General features: G+C 59.6%; 1 protein-coding gene across 4 annotated transcripts in view; it reads right to left on the bottom strand.

Annotated features, from left to right (window-relative positions):
- The window catches only part of LOC142257736 (uncharacterized), a 65,825-nt gene extending 50,707 nt beyond the window's left edge, over window positions 1–15,118 (bottom strand). For all 4 annotated transcript variants that reach the window (XM_075329908.1, XM_075329917.1, XM_075329897.1 and 1 more), the window contains exon 1: window positions 15,071–15,118. The gene's annotated coding sequence lies outside the window, so the exon portion shown is untranslated. The remainder of the gene's footprint in view (window positions 1–15,070) is intronic.
- Between the last annotated feature and the right edge of the window lie 705 nt (window positions 15,119–15,823).

Genomic DNA, 15,823 nt, shown 5'->3' with positions numbered 1-15,823 from the left:
CCTCTCTGTCCCTCATGTGTAGTGCGGGGTCTGTCGCTCTCTCTCTCCCATGTGTAGTGCGGGGTCTGTCGCTCTCTCCCATGTGTAGTGCGGGGTCTGTCGCTCTCTCTCCCCAATGTGTAGTGCGGGGTCTGTCGCTCTCTCTCTCCCCCATGTGTAGTGCGGGGTCTGTCGCTCTCTCTCCCCCATGTGTAGTGCGGGGTCTGTCGCCCTCTCTCCCTCATGTGTAGTGCGGGGTCTGTCGCTCTCTCTCCCTCATGTGTAGTGCGGGGTCTGTCGCTCTCCCTCCCCCATGTGTAGTGCGGGGTCTGTCGCTCTCTCTCTCCCCCATGTGTAGTGCGGGGTCTGTCGCTCTCCCTCCCCCATGTGTAGTGCGGGGTCTGTCGCTCTCTCTCTCCCCCATGTGTAGTGCAGGGTCTTTCGCTCTCTCTCTCCCCCCATATGTAGTGCGGGGTCTGTCGCTCTCTCCCCCATGTGTAGTGCGGGGTCTGTCGCCCTCTCTCCCTCATGTATAGTGCGGGGTCTATCGCTCCCTCTCCTCCATGTGTAGTGCGGGGTCTATCGCTCTCTCTCTCCCTCATGTGTAGTGCGGGGTCTGTCGCTCTCTCTCTCCCTCATGTGTAGTGCGGGGTCTGTCGCTCTCTCTCCCTCATGTGTAATGCGGGGTCTGTCGCTCTCTCTCCCTCATGTGTAATGCGGGGTCTGTCGCTCTCTCTCCCCCATGTGTAGTGCGAGGTCTGTCGCCCTCTCTGTCCCTCATGTGTAGTGCGGGGTCTGTCGCTCTCTCTCTCCCATGTGTAGTGCGGGGTCTGTCGCTCTCTCCCATGTGTAGTGCGGGGTCTGTCGCTCTCTCTCCCCAATGTGTAGTGCGGGGTCTGTCGCTCTCTCTCTCCCCCATGTGTAGTGCGGGGTCTGTCGCTCTCTCTCCCCCATGTGTAGTGCGGGGTCTGTCGCCCTCTCTCCCTCATGTGTAGTGCGGGGTCTGTCGCTCTCTCTCCCTCATGTGTAGTGCGGGGTCTGTCGCTCTCCCTCCCCCATGTGTAGTGCGGGGTCTGTCGCTCTCTCTCTCCCCCATGTGTAGTGCGGGGTCTGTCGCTCTCCCTCCCCCATGTGTAGTGCGGGGTCTGTCGCTCTCTCTCTCCCCCATGTGTAGTGCAGGGTCTTTCGCTCTCTCTCTCCCCCCATATGTAGTGCGGGGTCTGTCGCTCTCTCCCCCATGTGTAGTGCGGGGTCTGTCGCCCTCTCTCCCTCATGTGTAGTGCGGGGTCTATCGCTCCCTCTCCTCCATGTGTAGTGCGGGGTCTATCGCTCTCTCTCTCCCTCATGTGTAGTGCGGGGTCTGTCGCTCTCTCTCCCTCATGTGTAATGCGGGGTCTGTCGCTCTCTCTCCCTCATGTGTAATGCGGGGTCTGTCGCTCTCTCTCCCTCATGTGTAGTGCGGGGTCTGTCGCTCTCTCTCCCTCATGTGTAGTGCGGGGTCTGTCGCTCTCTCTCCCTCATGTGTAGTGCGGGGTCTGTCGCTCTCTCTCCCACATGTGTAGTGCGGGGTCTGTCGCTCTCTCTCCCCCATGTGTAGTGCGGGGTCTGTCGCTCTCTCTCCCCCATGTGTAGTGCGGGGTCTGTCTCTCTCTCTCCTCCATGTGTAGTGCGGGGTCTGTTGCTCTCTCTCCCTCATGTGTAGTGTGGGATCTGTCGCTCTCTCTCCTCCATGTGTAGTGCGGGGTCTGTCGCTCTCTCTCCTCCATGTGTAGTGCGGGGTCTGTCGCTCTCTCTCTCCCCCATGTGTAGTGCGGGGTCTGTCGCTCTCTCTCCCTCATGTGTAGTGCGGGGTCTGTCGCTCTCTCTCCCTCATGCGTAGTGCGGGGTCTGTCGCTCTCTCTCCTCCATGTGTACTGCAGGGTCTGTCGCTCTCTCTCCCTCATGTGTAGTGCGGGGTCTGTCGCTCTCTCTCCTCCATGTGTAGTGCGGGGTCTGTCGCTCTCTCTCCTCCATGTGTAGTGCGGGGTCTGTCGCTCTCTCTCCCCCATGTGTAGTGCGGGGTCTGTCGCTCTCTCTCCCCCATGTGTAGTGCGGGGTCTGTCGCTCTCTCTCCCCCATGTGTAGTGCGGGGTCTGTCGCTCTCTCTCCCTCATGTGTAGTGCGGGGTCTGTCGCTCTCTCTCCCTCATGTGTAGTGCGGGGTCTGTCGCTCTCTCCCTCATGTGTAGTTCGGGGTCTGTCGCTCTCTCTCTCCCTCATGTGTAGTGTGGGGTCTGTCGCTCTCTCTCTCCCCCATGTGTAGTGCGGGGTCTGTCGCTCTCTCTCCTCCATGTGTAGTGCGGGGTCTGTCGCTCTCTCTCTCCCTCATGTGTAGTGCGCGGTCTGTCGCTCTCTCTCCCCCATGTGTAGTGCGGGGTCTGTCGCTCTCTCTCCCCCATGTGTAGTGCGGGGTCTGTCGCTCTCTCTTCCTCATGTGTAGTGCGGGGTCTGTCGCTCTCTCTCTCCCCCATGTGTAGTGCGGGGTCTGTCGCTCTCTCTCTCCCCCATGTGTAGTGCGGGGTTTGTCGCTTTCTCTCCCCCATGTGTAGTGCGGGGTCTGTCGCTCTCTCTCTCCCCCATGTGTAGTGCGGGGTCTGTCGCTCTCTCTCTCCCCCATGTGTAGTGCGAGGTCTGTCGCTCTCTCTCCCCCATTTGTAGTGCGGGGTCTGTCGCTCTCTCTCCTCCATGTGTAGTGCGAGGTCTGTCGCTCTCTCTCCCCCATGTGTAGTGCGAGGTCTGTCGCCCTCTCTGTCCCTCATGTGTAGTGCGGGGTCTGTCGCTCTCTTTCCCCCATGTGTAGTGCGAGGTCTGTCGCCCTCTCTGTCCCTCATGTGTAGTGCGGGGTCTGTCGCTCTCTCTCTCCCATGTGTAGTGCGGGGTCTGTCGCTCTCTCTCCCCCATGTGTAGTGCGGGGTCTGTCGCTCTCTCCCATGTGTAGTGCGGGGTCTGTCGCTCTCTCTTCCCCATGTGTAGTGCGGGGTCTGTCGCCCTCTCTCCCTCATCTGTAGTGCGGGGTCTGTCGCTCTCTCTCCCTCATGTGTAGTGCGGGGTCTGTCGCTCTCTCTCCCTCATGTGTAGTGCGGGGTCTGTCGCTCTCTCTCTCCCCCATGTGTAGTGCGGGGTCTGTCGCTCTCTCTCCCTCATGTGTAGTGTGGGGTCTGTCGCTCTCTCTCCCTCATGTGTAGTGCGGGGTCTGTCGCTCTCTGTCCCTCATGTGTAGTGCGGGGTCTGTCGCTCTCTCTCCCTCATGTGTAGTGCGGGGTCTGTCGCTCTCTCTCCCTCATGTGTAGTGCGGGGTCTGTCGCTCTCTCCCTCATGTGTAGTTCGGGGTCTGTCGCTCTCTCCCTCATGTGTAGTTCGGGGTCTGTCGCTCTCTCTCTCCCTCATGTGTAGTGTGGGGTCTGTCGCTCTCTCTCTCCCCCATGTGTAGTGCGGGGTCTGTCGCTCTCTCTCCTCCATGTGTAGTGCGGGGTCTGTCGCTCTCTCTCTCTCCCTTATGTGTAGTGCGCGGTCTGTCGCTCTCTCTCCCCCATGTGTAGTGCGGGGTCTGTCGCTCTCTCTCCCCCATGTGTAGTGCGGGGTCTGTCGCTCTCTCTCTCCCCCATGTGTAGTGCGGGGTCTGTCGCTCTCTCTCTCCCCCATGTGTAGTGCGGGGTCTGTCGCTTTCTCTCCCCCATGTGTAGTGCGGGGTCTGTCGCTCTCTCTCTCCCCCATGTGTAGTGCGGGGTCTGTCGCTCTCTCTCTCCCCCATGTGTAGTGCGAGGTCTGTCGCTCTCTCTCCCCCATTTGTAGTGCGGGGTCTGTCGCTCTCTCTCCTCCATGTGTAGTGCGAGGTCTGTCGCCCTCTCTGTCCCTCATGTGTAGTGCGGGGTCTGTCGCTCTCTTTCCCCCATGTGTAGTGCGAGGTCTGTCGCTCTCTCTCCCTCATGTGTAGTGCGAGGTCTGTCGCCCTCTCTGTCCCTCATGTGTAGTGCGGGGTCTGTCGCTCTCTCCCTCATGTGTAGTGCGGGGTCTGTCGCTCTCTCTCTCCCTCATGTGTAGTGCGGGGTCTGTCGCTCTCTCTCCCTCATGTGTAGTGCGGGGTCTGTCGATATCTCTCCCTCATGTGTAGTGCGGGGTCTGTCGCTCTCTCTCTCCCTCATGTGTAGTGCGGGGTCTGTCGCTCTCTCTCTCCCTCATGTGTAGTGTGGGGTCTGTCGATATCTCTCCCTCATGTGTAGTGCGGGGTCTGTCGCTCTTTCCCTCATGTGTAGTGTGGGGTCTGTCGCTCTCTCTCCCCCATGTGTAGTGCGGGGTCTGTCGCTCTCTCTCCTCCATGTGTAGTGCGAGGTCTGTCGCTCTCTCTCCCCCATGTGTAGTGCGAGGTCTGTCGCCCTCTCTGTCCCTCATGTGTAGTGCGGGGTCTGTCGCTCTCTCTCTCCCATATGTAGTGCGGGGTCTGTCGCTCTTTCCCATGTGTAGTGCGGGGTCTGTCACTCTCTCTCCCCCATTTGTAGTGCGGGGTCTGTCTCTCTCTCCCTCATGTGTAGTGCGGGGTCTGTCGCTCTCTCCCCCATGTGTAGTGCGGGGTCTGTCGCTCTCTCCCCCTCATGTGTAGTGCGGGGTCTGTCGCTCTCTCTCCCTCATGTGTAGTGCGGGGTCTGTCGCTCTCTCTCCCTCATGTGTAGTGCGGGGTCTGTCGCTCTCTCTCCCTCATGTGTAGTGTGGGGTCTGTCGCTCTCTCTCCCTCATGTGTAGTGTGGGGTCTGTCGCTCTCTCTCCCTCATGTGTAGTGCGGGGTCTGTCGCTCTCTCTCCCTCATGTGTAGTGCGGGGTCTGTCGCTCTCTCTCCCTCATGTGTAGTGTGGGGTCTGTCGCTCTCTCTCCCCCATGTGTAGTGCGGGGTCTGTCGCCCTCTCTGTCCCTCATGTTTAGTGCGGGGTCTGTCGCTCTCTCTCCCTCATGTGTAGTGCGGGGGTCTGTCGCTCTCTCCTTTATGTGTAGTGCGGGGTCTGTCGCTCTCTCTCCCTCATGTGTAGTGCGGGGTCTGTCGCTCACTCTCTCCCTCATGTGTAGTGCGGGGTCTGTCGCTCTCTCTCCCTCATGTGTAGTGCGGGGTCTGTCGCTCTCTCTCTCCCTCATGTGTAGTGCGGGGTCTGTCGCTCTCTCTCTCCCTCATGTGTAGTGCGGGGTCTGTCGCTCTCTCTCCCCCATGTGTAGTGCGAGGTCTGTCGCTCTCTCTCCCCCATGTATAGTGCGGGGTCTGTCGCTCTCTCTCCTCCATGTGTAGTGAGAGGTCTGTCGCTCTCTCTCCCCCATGTGTAGTGCGGGGTCTGTCGCTCTCTCTCCCCCATGTGTAGTGCGGGGTCTGTCGCTCTCTCTCCTCCATGTGTAGTGAGAGGTCTGTCGCTCTCTCTCCCCCATGTGTAGTGCAGGGTCTGTCGCTCTCTCTCCCTCATGTGTAGTGCAGGGTCTGTCGCTCTCTCTCCCTCATGTGTAGTGCGGGGTCTGTGTCTTTCTCTCCCTCATGTGTAGTGCGGGGTCTGTCGCTCTCTCTCCCTCATGTGTAGTGTGGGGTCTGTCGCTCTCTCTCCCTCATTGTAATGCGGGGTCTGTTGCTCTCTATCCATGTGTAGTGTGGCGTCTGTCGCTCTCTCCCTCATGTGTAGTGCGGGGTCTGTCGCTCTCTCTCTCCCTCATGTGTAGTGCGGGGTCTTTCGCTCTCTCTCCATCATGAGTAGTGTGGGGTCTGTCGATATCTCTCCCTCATGTGTAGTGCGGGGTCTGTCGCTCTCTCTCTCCCTCATGTGTAGTGCAGGGTCTGTCGCTCTCTCTCTCCCTCATGTGTAGTGCAGTGTCTGTCGCTCTCTCTCCCTCATTGTAGTGCGGGGTCTGTCGCTCTCTATCCCCCATGTGTAGTGTGGCGTCTGTCGCTCTCTCCCTCATGTGTAGTGCGGGGTCTGTCGCTCTCTCTCTCCCTCATGAGTGGTGTGGGGTCTGTCGATATCTCTCCCTCATGTGTAGTGCGGGGTCTGTCGCTCTCTCTCTCTCTCTCATGTGTAGTGCGGGGTCTGTCGCTCTCTCCCCCATGTGTAGTGCGGGGTCTGTCGCTCTCCCTCCAACATGTGTAGTGCGGGGTCTGTCGCTCTCCCTCCAACATGTGTAGTGCGGGGTCTGTCTCTCTCTCTCCCTCATGTGTAGTGCGGGGTCTGTCGCTCTCTCTCCCCCATGTGCAGTGCGGGGTCTGTCGCTCTCCCTCCAACATGTGTAGTGCGGGGTCTGTCGCTCTCTCTCCCCCATGTGTAGTGCGAGGTCTGTCGCTCTCTCTCCCCCATGTGTAGTGCGAGGTCTGTCGCTCTCTCTCTCCCCCATGTGTAGTGCAGGGTCTGTCTCTCTCCTCCATGTGTAGTGCGGGGTCTGTCGCTCCCTCTCCTCCATGTGTAGTGTGGGGTCTGTCACTCTCTCTCCCCCATGTGTAGTGCGGGGTCTGTCGCTCTCTCTCTCCCTCATGTGTAGTGCGGGGTCTGTCGCTCTCTCTCCCACATGTGTAGTGCGGGGTCTGTCGCTCTCTCTCCCTCATGTCTAGTGCGGGGTCTGTCGCTCTCTCTCTCCCCCATGTGTAGTGCGGGGTCTGTCGCTCTCTCTCTCCCCCATGTGTAGTGCAGGGTCTGTCTCTCTCTCTCCTCCATGTGTAGTGCGGGGTCTGTCGCTCTCTCCCTCATGTGTAGTGCGGGGTCTGTCGCTCTCTCTCTCCCTCATGTGTAGTGCGGGGTCTGTCGCTCTCTCCCTCATGTGTAGTGCAGGGTCTGTCGCTCCCTCTCCTCCATGTGTAGTGCGGGGTCTGTCGCTCTCTCTCTCCCCCATGTGTAGTGCGGGGTCTGTCGCTCTCTCTCCCTCATGTGTAGTGCGGGGTCTGTCGCTCTCTCTCCCCCATGTGTAGTGCGAGGTCTGTCGCCCTCTCTGTCCCTCATGTTTAGTGCGGGGTCTGTCGCTCTCTCTCCCTCATGTGTAGTGCGGGGTATGTCGCTCTCTCTCCCTCATGTGTAGTGCGGGGGTCTGTCGCTCTCTCCTTTATGTGTAGTGCGGGGTCTGTCGCTCTCTCTCCCTCATGTGTAGTGCGGGGTCTGTCGCTCTCTCTCTCCCTCATGTGTAGTGCGGGGTCTGTCGCTCTCTCTCTCCCTCATGTGTAGTGCGGGGTCTGTCGCTCTCTCTCTCCCTCATGTGTAGTGCGGGGTCTGTCGCTCTCTCTCCCTCATGTGTAGTGCGGGGTCTGTCGCTCTCTCCCCCATGTGTAGTGCGGGGTCTGTCGCTCTCTCTCCCCCATGTGTAGTGCGAGGTCTGTCGCCCTCTCTGTCCCTCATGTGTAGTGCGGGGTCTGTCGCTCTCTCTCCCCCATGTGTAGTGCGGGGTCTGTCGCTCTCTCTCTCCCTCATGTGTAGTGCGGGGTCTGTCGCTCTCTCTCCCTCATGTGTAGTGCGGGGTCTGTCATTCTCTCTCCCATGTGTAGTGCAGGGTCTGTCGCTCTCTCTCCCTCATGTGTAGTGCGGGGTCTGTCGCTCTCTCTCCCTCATTGTAGTGCGGGGTCTGTCACTCTCTATCCCTCATGTGTAGTGTGGCGTCTGTCGCTCTCTCCCTCATGTGTAGTGCGGGGTCTGTTGCTCTCTCTCTCCCTCATGTGTAGTGCGGGGTCTGTCGCTCTCTCTCCATCATGAGTAGTGTGGGGTCTGTCGATATCTCTCCCTCATGTGTAGTGCGGGGTCTGTCACTCTCTCTCTCCTCCATGTGTAGTGCGGGGTCTGTCGCTCTCTCTCTCCCTCATGTGTAGTGCAGGGTCTGTCGCTCTCTCTCCCTCATGTGTAGTGCGGGGTCTGTCGCTCTCTCTCCCTCATTGTAGTGCGGGGTCTGTCGCTCTCTATCCCTCATGTGTAGTGTGGCGTCTGTCGCTCTCTCCCTCATGTGTAGTTCGGGGTCTGTCGCTCTCTCCCTCATGTGTAGTGGCAGGGTCTGTCGCTCTCTCCCTCATGTGTAGTGCAGGGTCTGTCGCTCTCTCCCTCATGTGTAGTGCAGGGTCTGTCGCTCCCTCTCCTCCATGTGTAGTGCGGGGTCTGTCGCTCTCTCTCTCCCCCATGTGTAGTGCGGGGTCTGTCGCTCTCTCTCCCTCATGTGTAGTGCGGGGTCTGTCGCTCTCTCTCCCCCATGTGTAGTGCGAGGTCTGTCGCCCTCTCTGTCCCTCATGTTTAGTGCGGGGTCTGTCGCTCTCTCTCCCTCATGTGTAGTGCGGGGTCTGTCGCTCTCTCTCCCTCATGTGTAGTGCGGGGGTCTGTCGCTCTCTCCTTTATGTGTAGTGCGGGGTCTGTCGCTCTCTCTCCCTCATGTGTAGTGCGGGGTCTGTCGCTCTCTCTCTCCCTCATGTGTAGTGCGGGGTCTGTCGCTCTCTCTCTCCCTCATGTGTAGTGCGGGGTCTGTCGCTCTCTCTCTCCCTCATGTGTAGTGCGGGGTCTGTCGCTCTCTCTCCCTCATGTGTAGTGCGGGGTCTGTCGCTCTCTCCCCCATGTGTAGTGCGGGGTCTGTCGCTCTCTCTCCCCCATGTGTAGTGCGAGGTCTGTCGCCCTCTCTGTCCCTCATGTGTAGTGCGGGGTCTGTCGCTCTCTCTCCCCCATGTGTAGTGCGGGGTCTGTCGCTCTCTCTCTCCCTCATGTGTAGTGCGGGGTCTGTCGCTCTCTCTCCCTCATGTGTAGTGCGGGGTCTGTCATTCTCTCTCCCTCATGTGTAGTGCGGGGTCTGTCATTCTCTCTCCCATGTGTAGTGCAGGGTCTGTCGCTCTCTCTCCCTCATGTGTAGTGCGGGGTCTGTCGCTCTCTCTCCCTCATTGTAGTGCGGGGTCTGTCACTCTCTATCCCTCATGTGTAGTGTGGCGTCTGTCGCTCTCTCCCTCATGTGTAGTGCGGGGTCTGTCATTCTCTCTCCCATGTGTAGTGCAGGGTCTGTCGCTCTCTCTCCCTCATGTGTAGTGCAGGGTCTGTCGCTCTCTCCCTCATGTGTAGTGCGGGGTCTGTTGCTCTCTCTCTCCCTCATGTGTAGTGTGGGGTCTGTCGCTCTCTCTCCTCCATGTGTAGTGCGGGGTCTGTCAATATCTCTCCCTCATGTGTAGTGCGGGGTCTGTCACTCTCTCTCTCCTCCATGTGTAGTGCGGGGTCTGTCGCTCTCTCTCTCCCTCATGTGTAGTGCAGGGTCTGTCGCTCTCTCTCCCTCATGTGTAGTGCGGGGTCTGTCGCTCTCTCTCCCTCATTGTAGTGCGGGGTCTGTCGCTCTCTATCCCCCATGTGTAGTGTGGCGTCTGTCGCTCTCTCCCTCATGTGTAGTGCGGGGTCTGTCGCTCTCTCCCTCATGTGTAGTGCGGGGTCTGTCGCTCTCTCCCTCATGTGTAGTGCAGGGTCTGTCGCTCTCTCTCCCTCATGTGTAGTGCGGGGTCTGTCGCTCTCTCTCCCCCATGTGTAGTGCGGGGTCTGTCGCTCTCTCTCTCCCTCATGTGTAGTGCGGGGTCTGTCGCTCTCTCTCCCTCATGTGTAGTGCGGGGTCTGTCATTCTCTCTCCCATGTGTAGTGCAGGGTCTGTCGCTCTCTCTCCCTCATGTGTAGTGCGGGGTCTGTCGCTCTCTCTCCCTCATTGTAGTGCGGGGTCTGTCACTCTCTATCCCTCATGTGTAGTGTGGCGTCTGTCGCTCTCTCCCTCATGTGTAGTGCGGGGTCTGTTGCTCTCTCTCTCCCTCATGTGTAGTGTGGGGTCTGTCGATATCTCTCCCTCATGTGTAGTGCGGGGTCTGTCACTCTCTCTCTCCTCCATGTGTAGTGTGGGGTCTGTCGCTCTCTCTCTCCCTCATGTGTAGTGCAGGGTCTGTCGCTCTCTCTCCCTCATGTGTAGTGCGGGGTCTGTCGCTCTCTCTCCCTCATGTGTAGTGCGGGGTCTGTCGCTCTCTCTCCCTCATGTGTAGTGCGGGGTCTGTCGCTCTCTATCCCCCATGTGTAGTGTGGCGTCTGTCGCTCTCTCCCTCATGTGTAGTGCGGGGTCTGTCGCTCTCTCCCTCATGTGTAGTGCAGGGTCTGTCGCTCTCTCTCCCTCATGTGTAGTGCGGGGTCTGTCGCTCTCTCTCCCTCATGTGTAGTGCGGGGTCTGTCGCGCTCTCTCTCCCACATGTGTAGTGCGGGGTCTGTCGCTCTCTCTCTCTCTCATGTGTAGTGCGGGGTCTGTCGCTCTCTCCCCCATGTGTAGTGCGGGGTCTGTCGCTCTCTCCCTCATGTGCAGTGCGGGGTCTGTCGCTCTCCCTCCAACATGTGTAGTGCGGGGTCTGTCGCTCTCTCTCCCCCATGTGTAGTGCGAGGTCTGTCGCGCTCTCTCTCCCACATGTGTAGTGCGGGGTGTTGCTCTCTCTCCCTCATGTGTAGTGCGGGGTCTGTCGCTCTCTCTCCCTCATGTGTAGTGCGGGGTGTCGCTCTCCCTCCAACATGTGTAGTGCGGGGTGTCGCTCTCCCTCCAACATGTGTAGTGCGGGGTGTCGCTCTCTCTCCCTCATGTGTAGTGCGGGGTCTGTCGCTCTCTCTCCCTCATGTGTAGTGCGGGGTCTGTCGCTCTCTCTCTCCCCCATGTGTAGTGCAGGGTCTGTCTCTCTCTCTCCTCCATGTGTAGTGCGGGGTCTGTCGCTCCCTCTCCTCCATGTGTAGTGCGGGGTCTGTCGCTCTCTCTCCCTCATGTGTAGTGCGGGGTCTGTCGCGCTCTCTCTCCCACATGTGTACTGTGGGGTCTGTCGCTCTCTCTCCCTCATGTGTAGTGCGGGGTCTGTCGCTCTCTCTCCCTCATGTGTAGTGCGGGGTCTGTCGCGCTCTCTCTCCCACATGTGTACTGCGGGGTCTGTCGCTCTCTCTCCCTCATGTGTAGTGCGGGGTCTGTCGCTCTCTCTCTCCCCCATGTGTAGTGCGGGGTCTGTCGCTCTCTCTCTCCTCCATGTGTAGTGCGGGGTCTGTCGCTCTCTCTCCCCCATGTGTAGTGCGGGGTCTGTTGCTCTCTCTCCCTCATGTGTAGTACGGGGTCTGTTGCTCTCTCTCCCTCATGTGTAGTGCGGGGTCTGTCGCTCTCTCTCCCTCACGTGTAGTGCGGGGTCTGTCGCGCTCTCTCTCCCTCACGTGTAGTGCGGGGTCTGTCGCTCTCTCTCCCTCATGTGTAGTGCGGGGTCTGTCGCTCTCTCTCCCTCATGTGTAGTGCGGGGTCTGTCGCTCTCTCCCCCATGTGTAGTGCGGGGTCTGTCGCTCTCTCCCCCATGTGTAGTGCGGGGTCTGTCGCTCTCTCTCCTCCATGTGTAGTGCGGGGTCTGTCGCTCTCTCCCCCATGTGTAGTGCGGGGTCTGTCGCTCTCTCTCCTCCATGTGTAGTGCGGGGTCTGTCGCTCTCTCTCCCATGTGTAGCGTGGGGTCTGTCGCTCTCTCTCCCCCATGTGTAGCGCGGGGTCTGTCGCTCTCTCTCCTCCATGTGTAGTGCGCGGTCTGTCGCTCTCCCTCCCCCATGTGTAGTGCGGGGTCTGTCGCTCTCTCTCTCCCCCATGTGTAGTGCGGGGTCTGTCGCTCTCTCTCTCCCCCATGTGTAGTGCAGGGTCTGTCTCTCTCTCTCCTCCATGTGTAGTGCGGGGTCTGTCGCTCTCTCCCCCATGTGTAGTGCGGGGTCTGTCGCTCTCTCTCCTCCATGTGTAGTGCGGGGTCTGTCGCTCTCTCTCCCTCATGTGTAGTGCGGGGTCTGTCGCTCTCTCTCTCCCCCATGTGTAGTGCGGTGTCTGTCGCTCTCCCTCCCCCATGTGTAGTGCGGGGTCTGTCGCTCTCTCTCTCCCCCATGTGTAGTGCGGGGTCTGTCGCTCTCCCTCCCCCATGTGTAGTGCGGGGTCTGTCGCTCTCTCTCTCCCCCATGTGTAGTGCAGGGTCTGTCGCTCTCTCTCTCCCCCCATATGTAGTGCGGGGTCTGTCGCTCCCTCTCCTCCATGTGTAGTGCGGGGTCTGTCGCTCTCTCTCCCTCATGTGTAGTGCGGGGTCTGTCGCTCTCTCTCTCCCCCATGTGTAGTGCGGTGTCTGTCGCTCTCTCTCCTTCATGTGTAGTGCGGGGTCTGTTGCTCTCTCTCCCTCATGTGTAGTGCGGGGTCTGTCGCTCCCTCTCCTCCATGTGTAGTGCGGGGTCTATCGCTCTCTCTCCCTCATGTGTAGTGCGGGGTCTGTCGCTCTCTCTCCCTCATGTGTAATGCGGGGTCTGTCGCTCTCTCTCCCTCATGTGTAGTGCGGGGTCTATCGCTCTCTCTCTCCCTCATGTGTAGTGCGGGGTCTGTCGCTCTCTCTCCCTCATGTGTAATGCGGGGTCTGTCGCTCTCTCTCCCTCATGTGTAGTGCGGGGTCTGTCGCTCTCTCTCCCTCATGTGTAGTGCGGGGTCTGTCGCTCTCTCTCCCTCATGTGTAGTGCGGGGTCTGTCGCTCTCTCTCCCTCATGTGTAGTGCGGGGTCTGTCGCTCTCTCTCTCCCCCATGTGTAGTGCGGGGTCTGTCGCTCTCTCTCTCCTCCATGTGTAGTGCGGGGTCTGTCGCTCTCTCTCCCCCATGTGTAGTGCGGGGTCTGTTGCTCTCTCTCCCCCATGTGTAGTGCGGGGTCTGTTGCTCTCTCTCCCTCATGTGTAGTGCGGGGTCTGTCGCGCTCTCTCTCCCTCACGTGTAGTGCGGGGTCTGTCGCGCTCTCTCTCCCTCACGTGTAGTGCGGGGTCTGTCGCTCTCTCTCCCTCATGTGTAGTGCGGGGTCTGTCGCTCTCTCTCCCTCATGTGTAGTGCGGGGTCTGTCGCGCTCTCTCTCTCCCCCATGTGTAGTGCGGGGTCTGTCGCTCTCTCTCCCATGTCTAGTGCGGGGTCTGTCGTTCTCTCTCCCTCATGTGTAGTGCGGGGTCTGTCGCTCTCTCTCTCTCCCCCATGTGTAGTGCGGGGTCTGTCGCTCTCTCTCCCTCATGTATAGTGCGGGGTCTGTCGCTCTCTCTCCCTCATGTGTAGTGCGGGGTCTGTCGCGCTCTCTCCCCCATGTGTAGTGCGGGGTCTGTCGCGCTCTCCCCCATGTGTAGTGCGGGGTCTGTCGCTCTCTCTCCTCCATGTGTAGTGCGGGGTCTGTCGCTCTCTCCCCCATGTGTAGTGCGGGGTCTGTCGCTCTCTCTCCTCCATGTGTAGTGCGGGGTCTGTCGCTCTCTCTCCCTCATGTGTAGTGCGGGGTCTGTCGCTCTCTCTCCCTCATGTGTAGTGCGGGGTCTGTCGCTCTCTCTCCCTCATGTGTAGTGCGGGGTCTGTCGCTCTCTCTCCCTCATGTGTAGTGCGGGGTCTGTCGCTCTCTCTCCCTCATGTGTAGTGCGGGCTCTGTCGCTTTCTCTCCCTCATGTGTAGTGCGGGGTCTGTCGCTCTCTCTCCCCCATGTGTAGTGTGGGGTCTGTCGCTCTCTCTCCCCCATGTGTAGTGCGGGGTCTGTCGCTCTCTCTCCCTCATGTGTAGTGCGGGGTCTGTCGCTCTCTGTCCCCCATGTGTAGTGCGGGGTCTGTCGCTCTCTCTCCCCCATGTGTAGTGTGGGGTCTGTCGCTCTCTCTCCCCCATGTGTAGTGCGGGGTCTGTCGCTCTCTCTCCCTCATGTGTAGTGCGGGGTCTGTCGCTCTCTCTCCCCCATGTGTAGTGCGGGGTCTGTCGCTCTCTCTCTCCTCATGTGTAGTGCGGGGTCTGTCGCTCTCTCCCCCATGTGTAGTGAGGGGTCTGTCGCTCTCTCTCCCTCATGTGTAGTGTGGGGTCTGTCGCTCTCTCTCCCTCATGTGTAGTGCGGGTTCTGTCGCTCTCTCTCCCTCATGTGTAGTGCGGGGTCTGTCGCTCTCTCTCTCCCCCATGTGTAGTGCGGGTTCTGTCGCTCTCTCTCTCCCTCATGTGTAGTGCGGGGTCTGTCGCTCTCTCTCCCCCTCATGTGTAGTGCGGGGTCTGTCGCTCTCTCTCCCTCATGTGTAGTGTGGGGTCTGTCGCTCTCTCTCCCTCATGTGTAGTGCGGGTTCTGTCGCTCTCTCTCCCTCATGTGTAGTGCGGGGTCTGTCGCTCTCTCTCCCTCATGTGTAGTGCGGGGTCTGTCGCTCTCTCTCCCTCATGTGTAGTGCGGGGTCTGTCGCTCTCTCTCCCTCTTGTGTAGTGCAGGGTCTGTCGCTCTCTCTCCCTCATGTGTAGTGCGGGGTCTGTCGCTCTCTCCTCCTCATGTGTAGTGCGGGGTCTGTCGCTCTCTCTCCCCCATGTGTAGTGCGGGGTCTGTCGCTCTCTCTCCCTCATGTGTAGTGCGGGGTCTGTCGCTCTCTCTCCCTCATGTGTAGTGCGGGGTCTGTCGCTCTCTCTCCCCCATGTGTAGTGTGGGGTCTGTCGCTCTCTCTCCCCCATGTGTAGTGCGGGGTCTGTCGCTCTCTCCTCCCCATGTGTAGTGTGGGGTCTGTCGCTCTCTCTCCCTCATGTGTAGTGCGGGGTCTGTCGCTCTCTCCCCCATGTGTAGTGTGGGGTCTGTCGCTCTCTCTCCCTCATGTGTAGTGCGGGGTCTGTCGCTCTCTCTCCCTCATGTGTAGTGCGGGGTCTGTCGCTCTCTCTCCCCCATGTGTAGTGCGGGGTCTGTCGCTCTCTCTCCCCCATGTGTAGTGCGGGGTCTGTCGCTCTCTCTCCCCCATGTATAGTGCGGGGTCTGTCGCTCTCTCTCTCCCTCATGTGTAGTGCGGGGTCTGTCGCTCTCTCTCCCTCATGTGTAGTGCGGGGTCTGTCGCTCTCTCTCCCTCATGTGTAGTGCGGGGTCTGTCGCTCTCTCTCCCTCATGAGTAGTGCGGGGTTTGTCGCTCTCTCTCCCTCATGTGTAGTGCGGGGTCTGTCGCTCTCTCTCCCTCATGTGTAGTGCGGGGTCTGTCGCTCTCTCTCCCTCATGTGTAGTGCGGGGTCTGTCGCTCTCTCTCCCTCATGTGTAGTGCGGGGTCTGTCGCTCTCTCCTGTAGTTTGGGGTGAGGAGAACATGCACTGACCTCCACCTCAGAGCCAGCACCGCCTGTGCTCACAGGACCTGTGTGATGTCATTGTCATGTGATCAGTCACATGGCCAGGGGCTGTGCTGTGTGGGAGGATGGGGTGGAGCCGCGTGTGTAATGTGGATGTTCTCTATAGTAGGGTATGTGCCCACGTTCAGAAGGCAGCGAGTCCTGACTGTTGGGGTCGCATGTCTTCTCCGCAGGAGACCGCAGTTCCTTGTGCCCACGATCAGGGTTCGGTGCGCTGCGGTCTCCTCTCTGTATTCTCCGTAGGGAGGACGCATGTGATTCCGCAGCAAATAATTGACATGCTGCGGTCTGGAAAGATGTTCCGCAGGTCAGTGTTTGCTGCTGAAAAAAGAAGCACAGTGGGTACGGGATTTCTAGAAATCGATCCACTGTGCTTGTGTGCCGCCCCCGCGATAGCCGACGGGCTGCTCGGATCCGGATCCGCAGTGGCTCGAGGGGTCTCCGGACCCGAGGCGGGGTCGTGACTTGCCCACCCCAGGGCCTTAGGTGACTCTGTGTCGGGCCGGACTAGTCCGGGGTAGTCAGCGGTGGCGGAGCCCGACTCCATGACCCTGGTGGAATCAGTTAATGGTGGCGGTATTGGGTGTGATGATAGTGTTAAAGTCTATATAAGATTCGTGATGCCACCTGTGGTAATTTGCAGCTATGGAGCCGCAGCTGCTGGAAGGGACCTCCGGGGCTGATGTTAGGGCAGCTAAGGTGTTTCTTGCTCTCCACAGG

This window comes from Anomaloglossus baeobatrachus, chromosome 1 (assembly GCF_048569485.1).
Source record: "Anomaloglossus baeobatrachus isolate aAnoBae1 chromosome 1, aAnoBae1.hap1, whole genome shotgun sequence".
Classification (NCBI taxonomy): domain Eukaryota; kingdom Metazoa; phylum Chordata; class Amphibia; order Anura; family Aromobatidae; genus Anomaloglossus; species Anomaloglossus baeobatrachus.
The sequence above is the reverse complement of the archived record's forward strand: the minus strand, read 5'-3'. Positions and strand labels throughout refer to the sequence as shown.